Source organism: Chiloscyllium plagiosum, chromosome 6, assembly GCF_004010195.1.
Source record: "Chiloscyllium plagiosum isolate BGI_BamShark_2017 chromosome 6, ASM401019v2, whole genome shotgun sequence".
Classification (NCBI taxonomy): Eukaryota; Metazoa; Chordata; class Chondrichthyes; order Orectolobiformes; family Hemiscylliidae; genus Chiloscyllium; species Chiloscyllium plagiosum.
The window spans coordinates 21,127,664-21,138,062 of record NC_057715.1 but is presented as its reverse complement, the minus strand read 5'-3'; positions in this window follow the sequence as shown (position 1 = coordinate 21,138,062).

Below are 10,399 nucleotides of genomic sequence, written 5' to 3'. Positions count from 1 at the left end.
AACCCTCCCTCCTGCACCATCCCTGTAGCCACGTGTTCAACTCCTTTCTCTCCCTATTCCTCACCTCACTAGCACGTGGCACAGGCAGCAAACCAGAGAAAATAACTCTGTTTGTTCTAGCTCTAAGCTTCCATCCTAGCTCCTTGAATTTCTGCCTCAAGTCCCCATCTCTCTTCCAACCTATGTCGTTGGTGCCAATGTGGACCACGAATTGGGGCTGTTCTCCCTCCCCGCGAAGAATCCCAAAAACACGATCAGAGACATCACGGACCCTGGCACCCGGGTGGCAACACACCAACCGTGAGTCTCTCTTGTCCCCACAGAACCTCCTATCTTTCCCCCTAACTATCGAGTCCCCAAAGACTACTGATTTGCTCCTCTTCCCCCTTCCCTTCTGAGCAGCAAGTGCCCCACTGCTTTCCCCTGGTAAGTCATCCCCCCCAACAGTATCCAAAACGGTATACTTATTGTTGAGGGGAATGGCCACAGGGGATCCCTGCACTGCCTGCCGGTTCCCTTTCTGTCCCCTAACTGTCACCTATCTTTCTTTTTCTTTTACCTGGGGAGTGACTACCTCTCTGTAAGTCCTGTCAATAACCCCCACTGCCTCCCGAATGATCCCGTATTGCAAATTCTCTGTGTTAATGTGACCCAAGGAATTCCAGGCCATTGTTTTTGGACTGCTTGTGTATGAAAAATGAGAAAAATGTTAAAAATGCAGCATAACTCTCCATGCCATTAACAACTACCTTTTACTGTTTAAGCTAAACATTTCTCACCAGAGGGGCTTGTGTTTCCCTGGGTTGCTTCCATTGCATTCAACATCACACATTTGTTCACATGCAATGAAAAAAATAGGTTTGAACAAAATATTGATGAATGTGAAGGATAGGTTTTATGTACTCCAACTTGGATAAAGTTTGCCAATGTTTATATTTGCAAATTGAAGAACAATCACATACATTTTTGAAAGAATCAATTTAGGTCTCATTCATGACTTCAAGTAAGTCATAAGTTTGAAAATAGTCAGGAAAGAAGAAGTTTTATTCTATGTCTGACATGTGAATAGTTGCTGACATTTGCTAAATCAACTGGGAAAACATTGTTGAAACACTGTCCACATCTGGAACAGAGAAAAAAAGAGGGAAAAGTCTATGTCTGGTGTCCGTTTCAAATGCTTGCTACATTCAATTGGCCTTCTAAAGACAGATTTGGCCAAATTCTACTTATCTGAAACTAAGGGGTGTCTTTATTGACTCAGTGCCTCAATGCAAAGTTTGCATTAAGAAAACCCTTTGAATGCGAGCTCCTACTTCAGAGCGATTTGCAGCGCTGAAACTTGACAGCTCACATTCTGTTCTTTGTTCATTAAAATTCACACCTTCGAATAAAGTTCAATAATGAAGGGAGTTTCATCTGTCGTTGCAACAGCTGTTCAAAATTCCTTATTAAACCCCTCATAAGTGAATTAATCATGTGTGTGCCATATGTTTCAGTTTACCCTGCTGTCTTCCTGCAGATAATCAGACCTCATTATCTGATGCCGGGTTTTGAGATTGCCTTTTAATATTTGATAGGCCAACTATTGGAATACTTTGTTTTTATCAAGCAGAATATTAGATTAGCTTGCCTGTGGGAGTCTACTGTAACCGATTAATGTCAGGGAAATTGTTGTTTTATGTGATTTGAACTCTTATTCTCAAAAATTTATAGGTACTCTATTTAACAAGAACCCTCTCTGCAGTTACTATGGACTTTTAAATTGAAAATGAATTTAATTTTTCACAAACTCAAATATTACATTTTCTTTTATCAGCTGCTTCAATTGTGAAATTAATGCTGTCTTGCTATGATACGTGAGTTCTGGGTAAGTTTAAAATTTTACGCATACTTCAGTGATTGTTGCTGATGCATCTGTTTGCAGCTCCACCATTTAGCAAGAGCTAAAAGACATATTTCAGCCAAATTATGTTTTGCACAGAGAAAAGATCCTAAGTCCTTGCGATGATGATCCATAAAGTCAATATAGATATTGATTTACACAACTTGCCAAATCACTCTATAATTTATAGTGGATTTATTTAGCTCTAAACACCTTATTTGCCAATGGCTTTACAGGTCAAGAAAGGGTTTTCTTGAAAGACTTGAAAAGTGGCACTGGTCACTGATTGGTGAGCAGAGCTATCAATGGTGACAGAATTTAAGAGAGAGAACCTTGACAAACTTGCAAGGCTGAGACAGCACAAAACAGGAGAATTTTCTTTTATAATAATTTATTAAATAACTTTGGGGTGTCATATTGCTTTGATATACATATATATATATTTCCACAAATATATAAAATATAAATATATTTGAGTTTGGCTTATGTTAGCTTGTGTCTTTTCAGTAGCACATTTTTACCTCTTGCCTGAGTCCTACATTTTCAATGCTCAAATAGTAAAAGAGTAAAGGAAGAAAAAAAAATTTCAGTAGCAATTAATGCCAATTTGCGAAGGACCCAAAGGAGTAGAAACATAAAAATATGCAGCAATTTGTTATATGGTTCCTGAAGGGCTGCTGGAAGCAGATACAAAAGCAATTACAAAAGTATGTCAGACTTTGTACAATGCATTCACAAGACATGGGCATCATTGTCAAAATCAACAGTTTTGCCCATTGCTAATAGACCTTGAGAAGATGGCGCATGGCCCCTATCTAGACAGCTAAGTGGCTTAGCTGGGCTATTTCAGAGTGAACCTAACAGCCATTCACAATACTGTGCTTTAGGAGTAACATATACGCCAGGCTGTGTGAAGGCAGCAGGTTGCCTTCCTTAAAGCATATTGAATGAGGCATTAAATAGTTTTTGAAAATGATTCAATAATTTTGTCAATCATGAGATGACCTTTTCATTTCCAGATTTTATCAAATTACATGAACTGAAATTTCCCAGCTGCTATGATAGGATTTAAATATGCATCTGTGCTTTAGATCAACCCTTTGACTAATGACTGTATTGGGTAAACTGAAAAGAAAAAGTGTTGCAGTGCTATGGGGATAAAATAGGGAACAGAACTAATTGGATAGCTCTTCTAAAAAGCCAGCATGAGCATAGATGGGCAAACATTCTTCTTTCATGCTGTATATTTTTTTCATTAATGTGTTTTTCTTAACAAACTGATCAGAGAAGTAATTCCACACCTCTGGAGCATGTGTGACTTGAATCCAGGCCCCTCAGTCCATGGGTAATGACACTAACATTGCACCATATGAAGACCCCCTTTTAAGCTGTAAACTTTTATGATTCATTCACTTCAACTAATAAGCTCTGATTGTGTGTAGTCAGCTTGGCCCTGAAAGAAGTGAGAGTTGGGTAAATGAGGAGATCCATTTGTTCCATTTCTAAGCCATGGGGCATATCCAGCAAAAAGAGGCAGTGTAAGTGGCCACTAGCTAGTTATGTTAATTAGGATACATGTTGACTTACAGGTTCTTACCCAGCCACTTAGCATCAGCAACATAGTTGAACACAAATTTTATTTACTGATTGAGGTTGCTGACTTCTTAATGCATTGTTTTCATTGATAAGTTTATTGCTGATAGTAATGACCCAGTTTAAACTTCACTTTAAATCTGATGATTTGGGCTAAAGCTGCAAGCCCATTTGGTCTTATTCACAACATTGCCAATGAGATTAGATTTTAAATTAATCTGCAGAGGTAAAATAAAGAAAAACCTGTATTTATATAATGTTTTCACAGTGACAAGATGTCTCAACTTGTTTAAAAACCATTGAAATGCTTTTTGTATTTCGTGACTGGTATAATATAGGAAGTGTAGTAGCCAACTTGTACACATCAAACTCCCACAAACAGCAAGGAGATAGAGAGATTAGATTAGTTACAGTGTGGAAACAGGCCCTTCGGCTCAACAAGTCCACACCGACCGTCTGAAGAGTAACCCACCCACACCCATTCCCCTAACATTTACCCAGCACTATGGGCAATTTAGCATGCACATTTTTTGGACTGTGAGAGGAAACTGGAGCACCCAGAGGAAACCACACAGACACGTGGAGAATGTGTAAACTCCACACAGACAGTTGCCTGAGGTGAGAATTGAACCTGGGTCTCTGGCACTGTGAGGCAGCAGTGCTAACCACTGGGCCACCATGGCAGATTACCAGATCATCTGTCCTAAGTTTGTGATATTTAGTGATGAATAAGTATTGGTCAACACACTGGAAATAACTGAACTATACTCACTCCACTCTTAATATTGCCGCAGGATCTTTTGCATCCACCAAATAGCATTTTGGTTTAATGTCTCATCTGAAAGACATCACCTCCAACAGTGAAATGTTCCATCATCTTAGGTTTCTGTGTGCAAACCCCAGAGCCATGTAAATCAGAGGTAAGAGTGTTATCAATTGCGTCACAGATGTTTAAAATAGAAACCCATTTGAATTATTGAGCCCTTACCTGAAAGAAAATGCAACCAATATTCATCCTCCAGTACAATTTTACTGGAATCTATGCATGGGTTATGCAAGTAGCTTGCTGCTTCTGGGCCTTCACGATTAGCAATGTGACTGCTCCATTTAATTTCAATTCTCTCATTCCGATAAACATTAAGGCCATCTCTATTTGAAGAGTTTGACAGATTAAAAGCATATGTTGTGGCAAAGACACGTACATTACTTGAAGCTTCAATTAGAGTGAAATGATAGCTTCCGGAAGACCAGCAATGTTCTTTTCAGCCAGGCCAAATGACCCTACCAAAATTATTCCCAAAAGCCGTGAAATGTGAATGCAGTAGAGATGCATAATTTAACTAGTTACCTAGAGCACATCACTAGGGAACCAAATTGAAGGTCCCACCCTTTAGATGACCCTCAGCCAGAGGGTCTTCCTTAGTGTATTAAAATAATCTCTGTCTGACAGATAACTTGATGATACAAGTAAAAGTAATTGTACAACATGACCAAAATGAGACACTTCATGCAGCTATAAGAGAAGCACTATCAGAGGAAGAGGAGGAAATGAAGAAAGTAGAGCTGCAGCTGAGCAGCATAAAGCATTAACTCACAGTAGCATAGAAAATATGAGCGGGAGTCAGCCATTCCACCTTTCCTGCCTGCTTTGCCATTCAATATGATCGTGACTGATCATCCAAATCAGTACAATCTTCCTGCTTTACTCTCATATTCATTGATCCCTTTGGCCCCAATCATTGTATCTAACACCTTCTTGAAACATTCGGTGTTTTGATCTCAATTGCTTTCTGTAGCAAAGAATTCCACATGTTCACTCCTCTGTGGGTGAAGAAATTTCTCCTCATATTAGTTGTAAATGACCTGTCCAGTACGTTTAAACTGTGACCCTTGGTTCTGGACTCCACAGCCATTGGGAACAGTCTTCCTGCATTTACTCTTTCTGGTAATGTTGACATTTTGTCTATGAAATCTCCTCTCTTCCAAAATCCAGTGACTACGGCCCCAACCCATCCAATCTCTCTTCATACCTCAGACTTGCTATCTCAGGAATTACTCTGGTAAATCACTGTCCTCCTTCCACAGCCAGAATTTACTTCCTCAGAGAAGGACATCAAAACTGCACACGGTACTATAGGATTGTTCTCACCCTGACCTTGTACAATTACAGCAAGCCATCCCCGCTCCTGTTTTCAAGACCTCAAGCTGTGAAGACTAACATACCATTAGCCTTTTTCACCACCTACTACACCTGTGTAATTTATTTTTCAGCAACAGGAACACAAAAACACAAAAGGTCACATTGCACCCCTCCCTTTTCCAGTTGATTGCCATTCAGATAACAATCTGCCTTCCAGTTTATGCTACCAAAGTGAAAAGCTTAGAAATAGACCAAGTTGTTCCCAACATTGAAATGAGCCTCTCTGGATTTCTTGTCCAATTCTGCCACATCTCACCATGGTGAGACCACAATAAATTTCAATCTCTAGCATCCACAGTAATTTGTTTTCATATAAGCAACATCTGGGATTTGATTGTTGGTATACACTGAGGGGCTGAATGGATGTAAATGCAAACTACATCTAGAAAAATCATCATGCAATGATTTTTCCACCAGTGCAGCTCGTCTACTAAGGAAAAAGTTGAAAATTGTCTTGTACCAATTGCGTTTATGGAAAGGTCACAGTGCCCAAAGGTGTAGTTACCCTGCTAATCTCCAGTTGAATAGTCTCCCTATAAAATACAAATATACCAAATTAATGCATAGCAAAGGTTGAGCTACTCCACTTGGCTACAAGAGAGCCAGATAATCTTGACTAAAAACAGGTAATTCTGCTAGAATGCGCATTTCATCAACACGAATGGCCTATAATGCGACTGACAAATTATGGATGCTGTTTGGATAATGCAAACTATCTACTGAATTGGTATAACAATTTTCTATAGCGATCTTCCACAGTATGATTTTCTATAGGCGTTTTCCATAGCGTGACTTTCTATAGTGCAAGATTGCAGAGGAACACAACTGTCGCGTTTTACCAGAACGCATTGTACTTTTGTTCTGTCAGCCTATCCCCAATCTCCACTCCAGCATCGCCCATCAACCCTAAAGACATGCAATCTTTTGGGAGTGGCAAAAAAATATACAAAGTGAACAGGACATGTAAGGGAAAAAGTACTGTCAAGCAGTTCCTCTCCAATTTCCTCTCAGATAATTACTATAGGAAATTCAGTAGACCAAGCATTATCCAAAAGGATGTTTCTGATCTATATCTTGTGATTTTTGCCCCAGCCAGGAATTTGTCCTGTTCTTCTTAGATAGCAATGAGTTTGCTGCGTAATCTATGGTACATTGCATCTACATAAATCCTTTGAACTTGTTGCTAAGTCAGTTTGAAGTCCACTATTACAAAATTTCCAACAACCTTGAAAGATGTGTAGCACAATTTTAAGATATGATATAAGAGGTCATTGTGCTCAAAACAATTCCCATTGGAACCCTGAAGGCAGTAAATTATGTGTTTGTGGTAAGAATAACTACATCTCGAAAAATCATCATTCAATGACTTTTCTGCCAGTGCAGCTCACCTATGAAGGAAAACGTTGAAAATTGTCTTGTACCAATTGCGTTTATGGAAAGGCACAGTGCCCAAAGGTGTAGTCACCCTACTAATCACCCTACTAGCTCTGATAATCAATTTCTGTTGTTTAGCTGGCACATACATTCTCTGCGTTTGGCTTATCATGATCGTCTTAGATTTTACATCCTTTTCATCCATTATGAAAATCTTCTGATGTTTGAATCTGTATATTGGTATGGTGCATTGGTTCTAAAGCATTGCAGAGATCCAGGGTACCATCAAGCGATAGTGTGTGAGTAAGGGAATATGTTGATTATAGGCACAGCGTGGAATGTTTTATATATTTAGGTAAGACGCCAAGTATTAGTGCACAATGGGATTTGCCATAATTACCGCAAGATGGTTGCATACCTCCAATTCTTTCTCCCCCATCCCTCTTTCGAAACACTTGGCCAAAAGTGCTAAGTGCCATTTCGTCAGAAGTTGATAGTTTTTTTTAAGAAAAGGAAGGGTCCCTGTTGCTGCATGCTTTCTCATGCTGGCTATGAGCAATCTCCTCCTGGAAGCACAGACAAGACATCCAGATGTTCAAAATTGGCAGAATATCCCAACAGCTATTTCCATAGAACAATTTCTTCCTTGCTGTGAGAGTATTTCAATGCAGCAAGGTTGTAGATTCTAACTAGGTCTTTCAACATTCATCATAGATGAGTTTTTTGTTTGTCCTACAAATGCATGTTCTTGTGCAATGAATCATGTTGTTAATAAGCAAGGTTAAAAAAAAAAGAAGTTGCACTCTCTCCATTTTTCAGTTTGCAGCTTACATTTTTGATTGATGCATGTAAGCACCATAGGGTGGATTGGGAGAAACTTTTCACCTTGTTAGAAGGGTCAGTAACAAGGGGGCACAGTTTTAAGGTAAGAAGCAAAGGTTTAGAGAGGATTTTAGGAAAGTAAAAATCATCCAGAGTGTTGTGGGTATCTGGAACTAACTCCCTAAAAGGATGGTAGTGGCAGAAACTCTGAAGCCATGTAGGAACTACTTAGATGGACACTTGACACAACCTAGCATGCAAGATTACCATGCCAAGTGCTAGAAATGGGATTAGAACAGATGGATATTTGATGACCAGCATGGACCAATGTGCCAAAAGGCCTTTACTCACACTGTATGAAATCTAGGCTCTGAAAAAGATCAGAGGTGATTTCAGGGTGAAAGAACAAAATGTGATTTATGATGCACACATTACTATAACTCTAATGGAAGCAGATTCAATAATAATTTTTAGAAGGAACTTGAAAGAGTATTTGAAAAGGAAAATGTGCTGGTACATGGGGAAAGAAAGAGCAGTAGACTTTTATTTTTAATTGGATAGCTCTTCCAAAAAGCCATTGCAAGCTCAATGGGATGATTTACTCCCTCTGTGTTGTGTCATTCTGAATGTGGATCACACTTACTGTGACATCCATTTGGACAGAGCCAAACTGCTCCATGTTCTTACTTCATAGACTCTTTTAATACTTCTTATCTTACTAGTTTGACCAGAAATTGGCCTTCCATTTCAATTTCTTTTTGCTGTTGTCAAAATGCCTGCAGCAGAACATCTGATGGATTGTCCTTGGGAGGAGAAATAAAGAGAGACTGTCAGAAAGCAAAGGTAAGAAAAATGTAGATGTAAGCCACTTTCTTACAGCATGTTTGAACATTAAGTTGGTAAGATTTGGTCGTAAAAACATCACTAGTTGAGTGAACACTTGAGTTGAGGGAATAGTGGATCTTCTATTCACAATCTGTCCTAAATTCCAATACAATGTTCAGCCAATGAGCTTACATTTTTTCCAATATGGTAAGTATGTTAGCAATATTAAGTTGTTTTAGCACACTTGCATACGTATAATAGTAGAAAACAGATTGAATGTGCCAAATTGCTAGAAGCTGCCACTCAGATCAATGCAAGGTAGATTAGTCTTGCTATTGTATGCGGGACTCTTTCCTTTCAGTCAATAATGGAAGAATCAGTATCTAAAATGTTCTAATGAGTAATCAATCATACATGGCCACAGTCAAGCTGCTTTAGTGTGGTAACACTTGAAAAGCAATTAAACGTAGCAAGTATCAACTGCAACGATTTAGCCATTTATCCTCGTCTACTTTCAGTGTCTCGTCCCTTAACTATTACCATTGTGTTAGCGATCCAATAATATCCAAAGTGCGCAGGGGAACAGATGTTTCATCAGTTTGATGGAGAATGACAAATTTTCACCTCAGCCAGTTCTTGCTGAAATTGGATGCCCTTGCATGGCAGTCATGGCTAATAAGATCAAACCCACAGGAGATCCATTTAGTCATATTCTGCCATTATTTTCCAGACTCCTTTTGTCATTGACGCTGACATTTTTTGTCATCTGCTGCTGCTAATAATGTTCAAGGTGTGTTCAAAAGCGTTGCTGGATGAAACCTTAGCCCAATTATGTTGAGAGCAGATGACAGTGGTGAGTCACTCCATGTCTTCTGATGATGACCTCGTTTCTACATTTTGTTTCAAGAAAAATGGTGCATGTTTCTTCTTGCTCATTATGTATAAAGTGTTGAACCAAGTTGTTGTGAGTATTAACTGATATTAGTCAAGTTTGAAATAAAAGGCTGTCTGTTGAAGCAGATGCCATTAAATTCAAACAGCAGGTATCCCATACATTTTACTTGTCTTTATAAAAATGGAATTCTGACAACTTCTTCTGGACAAGAAAAGGAGCAATGTTATCATTAATGGTAGCTGCTTTCTATGTAGGTCTCAAAATCTGTTAATAATAACTTTGCTTTCCAAGTCAAGAGAGAAACAGCTACAGCAGATTTCTCAGTCAAACTGGTCTGTCTCAGTTGGTAGAGTTGAGTTCAAAATCAGCTGGAAAACAAATTATACTATCTATCATCCCCCTGCTGTTGAGTTTTATTATTGTTGTTTTTTTAATTGTATTTGGGTGGCTGTTATAAATACTTTGATGAAATACAGACTTGGAGGGATTTATGTCAATATGAGCAGTAGCTCTCCCATTGCCTCACCAATCCAGACGGGTCAGTGAATCTCTGCAAAGTATTCAAATGTAAGAAAGTAAGGTTCAATCTAGTTATAGAACATAGAACATAGAACATAGAACAGTACAGCACAGAACAGGCCTTTCAGCCCACGATGTTGTGCCGACCATTGATCCTCATGTATGCACCCTCAAATTTCTGTGACCATATGCATGTCCAGCAGTCTCTTAAATGTCCCCAATGATCTTGCTTCCACAACTGCTGCTGGCAACGCATTCCATGCTCTCACAACTCTCTGTGTAAAGAACC